This window comes from Platalea leucorodia, assembly GCF_965183815.1.
Source record: "Platalea leucorodia genome assembly, chromosome: 4".
NCBI lineage: Eukaryota > Metazoa > Chordata > Aves > Pelecaniformes > Threskiornithidae > Platalea > Platalea leucorodia.
The window spans coordinates 834,245-848,995 of record NC_138826.1 but is presented as its reverse complement, the minus strand read 5'-3'; the positions used below and the strand labels follow the sequence as shown (position 1 = coordinate 848,995).

The 14,751-nt window shown below is 54.8% G+C and overlaps 1 protein-coding gene across 2 annotated transcripts in view; it reads left to right on the top strand.

Annotated features, from left to right (window-relative positions):
- Positions 1-9,946, top strand: part of PWWP2B (PWWP domain containing 2B) — an 86,001-nt gene extending 76,055 nt beyond the window's left edge. Inside the window, exon 3 of one of the 2 annotated variants that reach the window (XM_082310165.1) lies at positions 9,837-9,946. The gene's annotated coding sequence lies outside the window, so the exon portion shown is untranslated. Of the gene's footprint in view, positions 1-1,922; positions 2,069-9,836 lie in introns of those variants that run through there. The other variant, XM_082310166.1, reaches the window with a different exon arrangement.
- Positions 9,947-14,751: the final 4,805 nt, after the last annotated feature.

The window sequence follows — 14,751 nt, the reverse complement described above, 5'->3', positions numbered from 1 at the left end:
TTGGAAATGTCCAATATTTGAAAACAGAAGACATAAATCCTATTTCACCCAGCTCTTTGAACCTGCTGCTTTTACATTTTAGGTTTTCCACATAAAATGGGGACATCTTCACGTGTTTTGCCAGACTGCATGTTTATACCATTTATTTTCTCAGAAGAAGGTGCCCCTGTCTGTGAAGGTGCCAAGGTGTGCCATTCCCCCGGCCTTTCTGTTTGGCAGAACGGTGCTTTCACCTTCCAAGCGGAGCAATTCTTTGGAGAAAGCTGTGGAAATGGGGAAGCCCAGCGTGCCCGCCTGATGAGGAGGCAGACCCGGAGCTCCCGTGCTGCAGCACAGAGCAGGGGAGCGCGGGGGCAGCGGGGCTGGGGGAGGCGGCGCAGAGCACCCGCGCAGGGCACCCACCCAGAGCACCCCTCCTGCCGTGCTCCCCCGCCAGCCCCTCGCTGCTCTGCGACCGGAGCGAGCACGGCCAGGCAGCGAGCACAGCGCTTGGCAGAGCTCCTCTCGCCCCTCACCGGGGCACGGGGAGACCCGGGCAGCCCCCAGCCTCACCCGCATGATCGCACTGACTTCAGTAGCCCTGCGCCAGCAGCATGCATCAGCTACGATAACTTCTGCTATCCTAATATATAGGACAACCCCATTCCCTTGCCCAGTTAGTCCTAAGGCACAGCTCTCACCGATGCCAACCGATTTTGCAGAAATAAATAGGAAGTAAAACAATCAAAGATGTCTGATTTTGGAAAGGTTAGCTTTGTCAGGGCCTTGAGGGCACTGATCAGCCCTGATGTCCCTGACCAGCCCCACCTGGGTCCCCCTCACCCCACCCATGCCTAGGACCCCATTTCAGCCCAGCCCAGGGCTGCTGAGCCCCAGTTGTGCCTGATGCCTGTGGAAGATGTGGCTGACCCAGCCTGGTAACCTGCCAGTCAGGAGGGGTTTCTGCCAGGAGCTGGGTACAGCTAGTTTTCCTTTAGGTATGTCAAGCACAGTGCTGTTGAACTGCAGGGTTTGTAGCCTGTGTCCTGCCATTCCCTCCCGGGGATCTAAGCGTTTCCAAGCTGGTTTGTCCTGTGCTATTGCAGTACCTGCGGTTATATGCATAAGGGCAGGCAGACTGCGCTGCTGGGAGAATGGCTACTTGCTCTAAAATGTAGGTCACCTGCGCGTTAGGCCTACGGTACTCGGAGCGCTGTTGGATCCATGTGCTGTAGTTCTGTAAACGTGGTCTTAAGTGCTTTCAGAAAACTGAACTGCAGAAGGCAATGCTGCTGGCAGATTCTCCTCTTCCTGTAACTGAGTTAACTACATAACAACAATAATAAAAATTAACAAATCTGAAAATACAAGGTGTAGGAGTTGCGTGTTCTGCGAAACCTTACAAGGAAAATCTCCTTTTGCTTTCAGGATGCGATGGAATCAAATACCTTTTGTAAGGGCTTAAGATTATAAGGGAGACCTTGTGCAGCATGTTTCTGTTTCAGAAATCGTGAAGGCTTTCCAGTGATGCATCTCAGGGGAGTCCCAGTAATTGAGGCCACCTCTTAAAACAAGGCTCAGACTTAAATTATAAAGTGTGCATGTGTTCTGTGATTTGGATGAAATGCTTTAACTTGTGAGCTCTACTATAGATGAATTTATGACCTGGAGAAGGCTTGTTACTGGGTTTCCTCTGTCTGGCTTATTTATTAATATACTGAACCTTCATATGAATGGCTGTACTGATTTCTGAAAATTACTTAATAAAATTGAAACTACTTCCTAAAAATAGGAGAGCAGATAGGCAGGATGCATAAGTGGGCTTTGATATAGGTGCTGGGCAACTTTTGCAAATGGGTCCGTTGCATTTTACTTTGTTTCTATGCTTGCTGGTTTTCCACTGGGAGACTGAATTTACTTAATATTTTTTTTCTTTTCTTAAGTTCCAACAATACAGTCTTAACGGTTCTCAGTATCGCTGCTCCGTGTCAGCTCTCCTGAGGACAAGCGGGATCCCCTTTGCACCGTTTGTTGTGTCGTTGGCTCCCCCCGCCTTGCCGAACTGACGCCCCGGGAGGCAGAGCAGCCGTGCTGCGCCGCAGGCTGGGCACAGCACAGGACTCCGCAGATGGGAACAAGGCCGGAGAGCTGATCTGCCAAATGCAGCTGCTAAAGAAGAGGTTAGTGATCCACAAAGCTCGTCCCGGGCATCGTGCCACCCTTGCGTCAGCGGTGACATACAGTCGTGACCGTCCCCTAGCACAGATGAGCAGAGCTCCAGGGCGTTTCCCTCATCCTCATCTCCATCGAGTCCGAGTCCAAACTACAAAGTCTCAGTGGGTGAGATTTGCCTTGCCGGGGCTGATCCGGCCAGCTGAGACCGGCACGTTTTGCTCTGTTGGACTGGCCCTGTCGCCCGGGGAGAGTAGCTCAGGGCATGGGTTGAAGCAGTCCGCAGGCTGGCTTTAAAACTATGTGGTCTAAAGTGATCTGAAGCTGTCCGGTGCAGCGTCCCAAGCAGAGGAAGCCGGCTGCTGTGGCCTGTCCGTTAGCGATGCCCGGTTTCTGTCGCTGTGCATCCCCAGCTCCCTGTGCTGCAGCTGCGCCGGCCGCAGCAGTCAGGGCGGGCGCTGCTTCCTCTGCCCAACATGCAGCGCGTGCTGCAGCAGCGCTTTGGCTGAAGTGCTGCTGTCTGCACATCCTTCCTATGAGAGAAAAAACCAAAACGTGCTGATGAACTGGAAAGTGCTGGATCAGAAGATCTGGCCAGTTTCCCAGCAAGTGGCTCTGTGCCTCTGTGTCACCCGTGGGACCCAGATGTCCCCTGCCCAGCTCCCAGCTTGGGAACAGCAAACACTGTCTCCCCTAGCACAGGGATGACTCCGCTCTACTGTGAAATATTGACAACGACCACCGATGGATGAAATAGTTCCTGGATTTCAGGGATGCCTCTCTGAAGCACAGATTAGTGTTTTAAGCATGCAGTTCCTATTCTCACCAGTGGCCAACTGCACCTGCCCGTGTCCTGACCGTGGATGGGGTCCTGGCATTTCAGCTCTCATGAGGGTATGGAGACATGTTAGGGGGAGGAAAGCAAAAAAATCAAACCCAAAAAGCCTTAAAATTTATGAGGAGCTGTTGGTAAATTAGTGCTAGTATTTTACCTGCTGGATTCTGTAAAGGGAATAAGGAAATGATACCAGGCTGCATTTTTATAGCAGTGTGAGGAACCCTGCCTCTTTACTACGTTTTCTGCTGGCATTCATCTTTTGAAGACATCTGAAATCATGTAGCTGTGACAAAGGAACGAGGCTAATTGTTACAGGATTTTCATCACTAGCAAAAAGATCTGTAGAGGGAGAACTTGTCTTACTAAATTCACTGCCCTGTTTGTCAGGGGAAGGAAGGGCCAGTCCTCAGGATGAAAGCCTAGATCAAAATGTGCTCCCTCTGCATTTTGGCATAGTAAAATGCTAAATATATAAACAGGCCCTTTATCATGAAATACATTACAAACTCCTTCAGTCCCCTCAGCCACTCCATCACTGTCACCATTTCCCAGAGCTGACTCGGGTCAGTTAGAGGTTCCTGGTGCAGGAAAACATCCTGTTTTTCCGTTCGGCCTGGTCATCAGAGGGTGTCAGCTCGCCTGGAGCTGGGCCGGGGTGGGAGAAGGGGCATTTGTGCTGCTTTGGCTGTTCCACGGTGCTAGAGCCAGGGCGAGGCTGATCAGCTCCAGTTTTAATTTGGTGTGTCCTGAAGGCTGACACAGAAGCATTGTAGTTCCCACGGGGAGTCTTCAGTGGTCCCTTAAATTTCAGTTTTGGTTCCTCTGCCAGTGCTGGGCGTATGTTCCCTGCTGGGCTCGGGCTGCGTTGCACCCTGTAATGGCTGGGGGAACACGGTTCTGCTATGAAAGCTCCTTAGAAGCAAACTCTGTGCTCAGAAATTGTACCGCTCTGAGAGTCGTGGTTCCTCCCAAGGAGGTTATAAAACACCTCAAATCCACACACTGAAGTGCTCACAACAGTTATGTGAATGACAAGTATTTTGGCTTAAGAGCTGTTCCAGTTGCAATGGTTTCAGTGCCAGTGCAGCTGGAAGCAGATGTGGAATAGCACAGACAGGACAAATAATCCTGCACTACAGTGAGCCTGGGATCCTTAGAACAGATCCTGGGATCTGCTCATGCTGTGAACTCTGGGATAACTGCTTATGCAGAGGACGTGTTTTGGACCAACGTTAGTGTGACCTTGTAGCAAGACAGCAGCGGTCCCAAGCACGAGCTGGCAGATTCAAGGCACGGAGGCAAATCGCAGCACCTACCGTACCCCAGATTTCCCTCCCCAGCCCCAGAAACCCTCCAGCTTTTGCCCAGCGCGAGGAGCCACACAGCTGGCTGTTGGGCTAGCAAGCTGTAGGACAAATACTCTGCTTTCACCCCAAAACAGGTTCCCCCCTTCCCAACATGTGCCGGGGCTGTGCGGGCAGAGCAGAGCTGGGGTGCAGCACCGGAGAGGGAGGTGTGCGAGGGGACCAGCACCTCGGCTGGACGGTGACTCCCCTGGGACGAGTTGGTGCTGCAGCTGCAACCCCGGCTGCTGGGAGGAAACCATTGCATCTGGAAATGTCTGTGTCCCTGGGGGTGCTGGCAGTGCCGTGTAGCATCCTCCGGGGCTGGGGGCTGCGTGGGCCCTGTGGCTCCAGGTCGGGGGCCCACCAGGGCTGGGTGAGCATGGGGTGAGTACTGGGCGGTCAGTGGAGAAACCCCAGGCTTGGAATAAGGTGTCCAAGGCTTTGAGGCTGACTTCAGAGCCCAGGACTGGGTGTGTGAAAGAGATGCGGTGTGTTGGGGAAGATGGCTGGTTTCTGAGAGCATGCAGGAGGGACGGCGATGCCTCTGCAAAGCTCAGCCTGGGCCCAGGGACCAGAGAGCTGTCCTCAGGGGTGTCACTTTAAATAAAAAATAAATAAATAAAAAAAAAAAGACACCAGAAAGTCTCTGGGGACGACCCGGCCTTTTGGCCTCTGCTCAGAAGCAAGGGGGGAGGCCAAGGAGCACCTGGGTCAGGGTGACGCCCTGCGGCCGGGGGGCACAGAAGGGGACGGCTGGGACCGTCCTCACCACTGCCCTGAGCACCAAGGACGGCCGCAGAGGGCAATTACTCACTGCAGTTGTTTTTCTAGCTAAACCGGTGATAACTCGTGGCTCAGAGCATCCCCTGGACATGCAGGCAGGAGAAGGCTGGGTGTCCCCGTGGGACACCCTGCGGAGACGGGTGCTGGTCATGCTCCAACGAGTCCGCGTCCCCTTCCCCTGGTCCTCGCTGCGCCCCAGGAGCTGGGCTCTCCTGTGCTCCAGCAGAATTAAGTTATCCCAAGAATTCTTGTTTAACCTTGTCATTGTTCGGTATGTTCCCCTCAGTCCCCCCAGCACCGACGTCCTCACCAATCCACACCACCGCGGTGTGTGGGGCTGGGGCTGTCAGACCATCCCCGGGGCAATCCTCATGGGCTGCCCCCACCCCGGGTGATCTGCAGCCCCCGGCCGCTCTGGGCTGGCGACGGAGCGGGGGCGGCGAAGGCTTCCTCCGTGTCAGCCCCGGCTGCTCCCTGCACGAGGTCGTTTCCCCCGGATCAGTCACTGCTTTCGGGCCTGGTTTTGTTGCTGCTTCAGTGCGTAGCGATGAATCAAGCCCAGGCGGACAAAGGCTGTATTAATTTTGCTGCAGTCTGGTGCATTAATACACTAATTATTAACTATTATAAATCCTTTTTATGAGATTCTGAGCAATAACATCTCCTGTTCTAAAAATATACCACGAAGGTAAGGAGGCACAAAAACACAAGTGCCAAAGAAGCATTTTAATTTCCTCATATATTTCATGCTATTAATTTACGAGAAAACTGCTTGCTGTGGGTATTAAGCAATTAAATTGCAGCTGCGGGCTGAAAATTTCAAATTAGGTAACATTTTCCCCCAAATGGCCACTCCATATTTGGAGCGCAACCTGTCCTGGCTATTTTGGGGTTTGTATTTCACTTGTAAAATTTAAACGTATATGCAAAGAGGGGCGTTTTCAGTCCTGGCTATGTTGCAGCTGTGTCATTAAAACGCAGACAATCAGATTTGCATCTGCGGCTGCCCTGCGAGCACAGGTCGCGAGCGGCGTCGGGAGCTGGGGTGCGGGGCAGCGGGGGCAGCGGGGGCCCCGGGTGCGGGGCAGCGGTGCTGCGCTCCTCGGCAGCCGCAGGATGCGTGCCTGCAGCCCCGCTGGCGGCAGGCGCTCCCGCTGAAACCCGAAATAACGCCCGCAAGCTGTTGAAGCTCGTGGGAAATCGGGCAGTGACGGAAACTTAGAGGAGCTTTTTTAAAAACCCTACGAAGGAGTTTCTCCGGGGCGCCGGACAGGGCCAGCGTTAGAGCTGCTGCACGCAATCCCTTGTTGTCCCACCAAGGACCGACCCCGGCGTCGAGGGAGGGAGCGGTTTGACCCCCCGGTATTGCTAACGGCGCCCTGCTGCCGCGCTAAGGCTCAGCTTTACGCTCGGCCTTTCTGAAACGGGTCGCTGCTCCAAGCAAGGCAGGGGAAAGCCGCTGCCCGCGGCTCGGCTGCGGCGCGGTCCCACGGCTCCGTCCCGGGGCCGGGCGGGGGCCGGGCGGGGGCCGGGCAGGGGCGGGGGGGCCCGGGCCGCTCCCCCGGGGGCTCCCCGCGGCCCCGCACCGCGCCGCACCGCCCCATCTCCCGGCAGAACCTCGTAACGGCAGGCGATGACGCCGCCAGAAAGCAGGCTCCGCTTTTTGGTTTTGTTTTTATTTGCACATAATTTTATTCCTTTGGAAAACGCCAGTTTCTCGAAACTGAATTTTTGCAGAGAGGAAAGGGCAGTTTTGCTTCATCTTCTGGCCCGAAGGTGTTGAGGAAGAACTCGGGAGCTGTAAAACCATTTCGTTCTGGCCTTTTCTAAGTTGAAAAGCTCAGCCGATGCGTTTCACAATGATTTCTGGTTTGGGGAATTACTTACGATGAACCAAACTGCAGCTGAAATCCAAGCGCAGGCCCCATCCCAGCACAGTGGGGCGATGGGGAAACCAGCCCCAGACTGAAACGTCTCCCCTGGAGGGGCCTGGGGGGGGCGAGGGCATCTCCACCTCGCCAGCACCGCAGGGACCGGCAGTGGTGCTGCAAAGCCCCGCCGTGCACCGGTCCGAGGTGTTGGCAGGCAGCTGTGGCTGGGAGGGGACACTGGGACGACGGCCATGGAGGTGCCCGCTGCCACGCTGTGCCACCCCGGGCCACACTGTGCCACCCCGGGGCTGCTCCCGCTGCCGCCCACCCGCCTGCAGAAGGTGCCCGGTGGCTGTGGTGCCACCCCGCGCTGGCTCTGGCAGAGGAGGGGGAGCAGGACCCGGGGGGCCAGTCTCAGACGTGGGTGTACTGGTGGGCAGAAACTGGGTCTGCTCGGTTTCTAACGTACCACCCCGCTCCTGCACGCCTGTGTGCGAGACAGTGGCCTTTTCATTCCCCAGAAGCTGTGGCTTGTAGGGAGAAGACATATACGTGTATTTTTGTTCCCCTGTTCAGCATGAAACAAAAATAGGTGTTTTAGGGAGTGTGCCTGCTCCTGGTGTTTCGAGGCCCCGCCAGCAGAAATGCAGACTGCCTGCCGGCAGCGAAGCACAGGGCACCTTCTTCCTGCCCATCTCGACACGGCAATATTTCCAAGGAGACTCCCCCCCAGATTTCCCTGTATTCCCTCCAGGTATATCGGGTCAGGACCTTTCAGTGGACGGGTCTGCTTTCATTCAGAAAACACGGAGGCAAAGACAGCATCTGAAGGATTTTGTTGTGCCTTGTAGGAGGGACTGGACTCGCCTTGCTCGCCAGCACAGCATGTTTCTGGACGCCTGTCCCCACCTCTGCGGGCAGCTGCCCCCCAGCACACGGAGGGGGGAGATGGGGGGACTCCCCCCTGCCCTCCTGCCCCCCACCCTGTCTCCTGGGAGGAGACGCACAAAGCCGGGAAGCTGATGGCAGCAAACCACGGGGTTAGCAAGACCCAGCATCACTAGGTGGTCCTTCCTGCAGGAGAAATGGGGACCAAAGACCCCACAAGCAAGCGGGGTGCAGCGCCCGTTATGCAAACAGGGTGGACTGATGGAGCGTGCTTCATCCGCCCCGGGCCTCCCGCCTTGCGCTGGAGTGACAGACAGCAAGCGGTGAAGGCACGTCCTGGCTCAAGGGAAATTTTATGTTCAGGCAGAATTTTGGAAGGAAGTTTTAACATTTGGTGAGTTTCCAAGTAGGAAATACAGACTGCATTTCATCTTGTCCTAGGAGGAGAGTCTCACAGGGCTCCTGCCCTCACGGCTGTTAGCATTACTGTACTGGAGTATGACGGGAAATATTGCAGGTATCCATAAAGGCAGCAGCCAGCCACCCAGCTGTCAAACAGGGAGTACCGGCAGCCGTCAAACGACGGCGCCTGAGCTGCTCGCGCGGTGCGATTCCCCACGCTGGGTTTGCACCAACCAGAGGCTGGCAGCAGCAGCGCTGTCTCTTGTTGGCATCCGTTGGCTCTTTTACACCGTATCAAATCTCATATGCAATATCTGTTGAATTAAAAATAAAATCATGGACAAACATCGGAGCCTGCTTGGGACAGGAGTGATTCTGCCACAGAAGACCTACTCGGACCTACAGAAGCACTAGGTCACCAACGGCTCAGCACCCGCGGCTGTGGTTTGCAGGTCCTTTGGAGACCCGCTGTGCCACAACAAAGCCCTCTGCCTGCCATTCTTTGGCACTTACTAACTGGTGGCTTCTCTACAGCACATAGGAACTCAAAGCCTTACGTGTTTGGTGAGTAACATGCCAGAAAGACTGAACTAAACTGAGACAATACATTTTTTTGGAAAAGCGATCGTCCCTTGCTGTAGCAGTCCTTGGTAAGCAAAGCCAACAAACTTTTGTATCAGAAGGAAAAAGCTGGGTATAGAGGACATCAGCAAGGAGCCCCTCTGCAATGAGAGGCACGAAGCGTGCTGCCGGAGCTGCCCCCTGAGCTGCCACCCGTGCTGCGGGGATGCAGACACGCAGCGTACACTGCTACATTTTCATAGTCTAGAATAAATGCTGAAGAGCTTTTAAAAGCACAGAAGAATGTGTACAAAAAGGGAAGTCGTGCTATTTAGATAAGCATACCTTGACCTTTAGAGCTGCTGGCAAAGCAGCTGGTGTTCGTCGGCTCGCCAGCTCTGCAGGCAGCACCGGGCCCTCCGGGCTGGCAGCCCAGAAGCGCCTGCCCTCTGCCGCGGGCACTGCGGGGGGCTCGTGCCAGCGGGCTCCTCACCCTCCAAAACACACATTAAATATTGCGGCAGAGCGTGCTCCCCCCACGCACCGGCTGCTTTCACGTGGGGCCACGTATGCGAAGGCTGGGGCTGCTCCCCACGGCACGTGGTGGTGGGACGGGGCTTCCTGGGGGGCTGGCAGAGGGCTCTGCTGCCTGGCAGATCCATCGCTTCCAGCAGAGAGATGGAGACAGAGAAGAGCACAAGGTATTCTGGGCTTTTAATATTTTAAGGCCCATTTTCAAAGTCCTAAAATAGCCTTTTTCCTTGTCATAAAAGAAAACAATTGCTTGACAGTGCCCAAAATAATCCATTTCCTATTCCACTTCCTAGAACTATGTAAGCAACTAAGTCACGGAGGAATAAAGCCTGCTGTGCACGACATGACGGACGCGGGATATTGGTGCTCACCTGCACGCTGGGGCACACTTGCACACCTCTGATGAGGGAAGCCCCCGTAGCGAACAGAGGTTCACCTGATTCACTGTTAATTGCCTTTCAGGTTCTGCGTTCCAGATGGCACCGTGAAAACCAGTTTCTGAAAACTTGCCCTGTGGGCAGCGCGCCCTGGGTAACGCCTGCTCTTCCTCGCTGCGTGCGCGGTGTTTCAGGGTGGTCGCTGCGGCGTTTCAGAGCGGTCACACCGGTGTTTCAGAGCGGTCGCTGCCCATGCAGCAGCCCCGGGAGCGGTTTGTTCTGCAGATGCTGTGCCCAAGCAGGGCCTGCCGGCTGGGCAAATGCTTTTCGCTGCTGCTCAGCTTGGTATTCGTTTGCTGATTTGTCATAGAAGAGCCATCAAGATCACCTCAATAATTATTTATCGTTATTTCTTCTCGAGTGTTCGCGCTATCATACATGCACAGCCATTTTCTTATTATCAAGCATTTGAGAGAAAAAGACTGTTTTGTGGTTGAAATGAATCACTGGTGTTATTCACAGAGTCACCGATGTTAAAAGCAGAATCATTTCATTAACAAGCATGGTTGGTAAAACATGATTGCTGCTTAAATTCTTAATAACTAAGTAAATCAAATATTTACCCCTTAAAAGTGAGTGTTGGTAAGCCCGGCAGTATTGCACTGATTTACAAGGCCAATACAAACATGATTTATTTGTACCAGTCTTTTATGAAGAGTTACAACGGCATTCACTTCAGGCAAATAGCTTTTCAGAAACTGGGACATAGTTATTTGTGACCTTTAAAATGCAAGTTCCAGACTGTGGCTCATCCACCGGTCTTAAAAACATCATATTCCTCTCTCAGAGCACAACCAGAGGGCGGAAGGCAAACAAGGGACTGAAAGATTCCCGCTATGTACCCAGCCTGAGCCAAAGGGAATCTCATCAGCAGACTGTGACTTTTCTATCTGGGAGCGTTTCAAGCTGTCTGCAAGCCTGCGTGACTCCAAACTCCCGCTCTTCTGCAAACCAACTCCTGCAAATTGCAAATCCTTGCCCACTTGTGGCCAAAGCGGGGATGCCGACAGGGAAGATGGCAATGGTGCACCCAGCCCTCGGCAGGTTTCGCCACCCAAGGGAAACACTTCTCATTTTCCCAGGCAAGGGGAAGCCCCGCTGCCCCGAGGCGGCGGCAGGGCTGCAGTCCCGGCAGAGGAGCCGTTCCCGCACGCCCTGCGCCCAGGCTGGCCTGGCAGCCGCACGCCCTGCGCCCAGGCTGGCCTGGCAGCCGCACGCCCTGCGCCCAGGCTGGCCTGGCAGCCGCACGCCCTGCGCCCAGGCTGGCCTGGCAGCCGCAGCCCCCAGCCCTTCAGCAGCAGGGGCCGGGCAGGGGCTCCGCTGCTGGAGGGGGGCTCGGGCAGAGGTCGGTGCCGGCTCTCTGCCTTGGAAAGGGCCAGCAGCGTCCACAGCAAATGTTAGGAGACTCGTGCAATCCGTCCAGGGCTGCTTGCCGGGAGCGGCTGGGCAGAGGTGCCTGGTTCGGCTTCTGACTGCTGTTTTAAAAGGAGAAAAAAGTAATGAAGATGCTCAGGAAAATTTTTAACAAAAGGAAAAGCACCAGTGGATGAGTAACACAGAGGGGTCAGTTTTCTGTAAGACCCATCTGTCACAACTGGAAATTTTAAAACCATGCAGTTACATTTTTTACCCTAAGAGATTTTACTAGCAAGGACACAGAAAACGCATGGAAGGGGGTGGCCTCAGGCAGCGTCTCAGCCTGTTGCTGAGGCTGGCACGCAGTCCTCGTGCAGGCTGGCCCCATCTCACGAGCGGCAGGGACAGAGTTAAGCCCAGGAAGGAAAAGCTTTTAGTTTTTTTTTCTCTCCAGTTGACCTCCTCGGCTTTGGTGTTGGCCAGCTGAAACCTGCTGTTAAGGCTGTGGGCTGGAAGAAGGTGGGGACACCGAGAAAGTTTGTCCTTTTGATTTTGTTATACGCAGATTGTCATTTCTGAGCCACAGGACAGCTGCAAAATTTGGGTAGGAAATTTTAGGGTTTTTTAATGGCTACTCGTGTTGTTTTTTCTAGTGCACATGCTTTTCAGCATGCTGTGCTAAAGACCGTCAGGTCTCTCTAAAACACTCTTTTATCAGGAGCTAATTCTGGGCAGGCCCCGGCGGCGGTGACTTGCACGGCGGCGCAGTGGGCAGGACCGAGCGTGGCGACCGCTGCCAGGCGAGAGGCCCCGGAGCAGGGCGCTGCCCCGGCCGGGTGCGTCTCCCGGCCGATGGTGCGGGGCCGCGCTGGCACCCGCCGGCGCCCGAACCCACAGGGAGCCGCTCCCACCCCCGGGCGGGCGGCAGTGGGGGCGAGTGAGCTCCCTCTCTACCGATGGCCTGAAACTGGTGGATGCGAAGGAGAAGCTCTTCCCCGACGGTGAATTGTTGCCTCCCCGCACGTCCCGGGCTCCCGGTCCCACCCAGCCCCCAGCACAGCAGCACCCGGGGAGCAGAGGGATGAGCCATCACTGCTACGTGGGTGCCACCCTCGGAAGCAGGGACCGGTTGCATGGCCTGCTTTGAAATTGTACATATCAGTGTAAATGGCAGCGTGGATTCTGCCGCAGGGTCATTTCTGTCTGAGGACTAAATAAAAGCTTCTAAAAATACAAAGGGAATTTGCAAAATGAGAAAATGGTTTATACAATGAAGCACATCACTCTGAAGCAAGAAAAAACATCAGCTTTGGAGCTGAAAACATTTTGTTCCTGGAGTCTAAACATTGTCAATGTATGGTACTCGGAGGGAGGTGAGATCAAGCTGCCGGGATGCAAGGAAAATGGAAAAAAAATCATTTTCTTTTGCTTTGTGTGCTTGCAGAGCTGCTGTGCTCCAGACTCATGAAAGCTGTACTGTCCTTTCGGTACCTCTCCCCCAGCATTCACCCAGGCTCTTGCTGCATCTTTCAGAGGAAGAATGAATACAGTTCTGAAATACATCTTCTCTACCCCTTTTGTTGAAATTTTGGTCTGTGCTTTGGCCACCTCTGCTCTGAGCACTCGCAGGCTCCTGCCTGCTGGATGTCTGTGCCCGGGTCCCGATCGCTGGCTGTCCGCGTGCCTCGGCCCTGCACTGGGCTCCCCGTCTCTGCCGCGTTCGGGGGGTCCCGCGGGCCGGCGGTGGCCTTGCGGCACGCAGGCACCTCCCGGCGAGGAGCAGCTATGGGCAAAAGAGAGCCGAGAGCATCCCGGAGGCAGCGCAGCGGGAGGTGAGCGGGTGAAGCAAGGAGGGTGACTTCGTCCCTCGCTGTTCGCAGAAGGAGCAGCGCCTCCGTGCCACCCGTCCCACAGCGGGTCCCATGGAGTCAGGGTCCCCATAAGCCGCACACCCAAGAACTTGTAGCAGCAAGAGTAAAATCCCTTCCCAGCTGGAGAGCGGGCTGCGGTGGGGACGAGCCAAGCTCCTGCTCTCAGCGGGTCCTCCTGCCCCGCCGGCCCCCGCCTTCCCTCCCCCTGCCCCTTCCCGCTGTCTTTCTGCACCTCTCTGCTGGCCCTGGTGTGTTCTGCCGGCACAGCCCACAGCTCCAGCCCCATCTGCCACACGAAAACCTGTGCTGCTGGCTGGTAACCTCAGCTCTCCCCAGAGGCTGGCCAGGACTGGATGCCAATGGAAGGGCTGGTTTGTGAACTATAGATCAGTTCATTCTCTTTGGCAGAGCGATGCCTAAAACCCTTAGAAAAGCAAAGCTCCCAACATCTTTTTCCTGTCTATTTGTATTTTTTCATTTCTAAATTGCTGGTAACATGTTTCACAGCAGCTGAGGGCAACTGGTCAGGCAAAAGATGGTTCATTGCATCAGAATATAGTTCCCTGCAGTCTGTTTCTACTGGCCTCCTGAGAGCATGTGATGAAGCAAGATGCTTCTGAAGTCAGAGCAGCAAAATGCTGCTTCTGTCTCCCAGCAGACTAAATTTAGTGATGCCGCAGGCAGCAAACATCCTCCTGCTTAAATAACGAATAGCTATTAGCACTGGGCAGAAGGGAAGAGGAGCACTTGGATCCGAGAGGGGACGGAGGCAGCGCCGGTGGCACCGTGCTGTCACATCCGCAGCAACCCCCCCAACGCAGGAAGGCTCTGCTCAAGGCATGGAGATGCTCCACCCGCTCGGAGCAAGGGTCAGCGGGGACTCGGGCAGCAATGAGCTGTTAATCATTCAGCAGGTTAATAACTGTAATTACCCTTGGCACACTTTGCTGAAGACTGGAGTTAATGAAGCTTCCAGAGAAAGAGAGCATAAACTTTTCAATAAGCAAACACCTGCCCGTGGCTGTGATGCAGGGCTCCACCTAGGAAGGCGAGGGGTCTGGTTCACCTTCCGCTGGGATCGGGGGCGGGATGAGCTCATGGCACACGGGGAGAGAGGTGCTCGAGGGACCAGCACAGGGAGCGGGGGGAGACTGGTGGCCATGGCTCCGGTGCTCGCCCCGCTCGCCGCCCCACGGGAAGGGGACAGCAAGCCGCGGATGAGCTCAAGGCTGGGATTCGCCTCGGCTCTGCCTGAAGCTGTTTTACTCAGCACTGGAAGATGGTTACCAGCATTTGAAAAATGTTGAGACTGAAAGTCGTGCATATAGCTGCGTTTACCAAGTCAACACTTTCTCCATGCAAAAATTCAGCAACGCCTCTTGAGGCTGCAGCTAGTCCAGAGCATCTAGTCTGGGCCTAGAGGTAAAACTGGATTTTATGCAAGTGTCTTCATCACCGTTATTTTGTTTGCTCTGATCAATGAAGTAGGAACAGGAATAAGTCCCTTGGGGGGGCCCCCTTTTCTCTTCTTTGGGCATGAGTCTAGCAGCCACAGGGTAGAGCAGATAATTAAAAATGAGCTTCTGCAGGAGAAAGAGACTGAAAACCTGCTAATTATGTATCTCCATCCCAGCCCCACCCCCAGCTCTGCAGCCAAATTATGCTGTGCAGCTCAGGACAGTGGCTCTGTGCTGTACAGACCCTTCCCTTCCC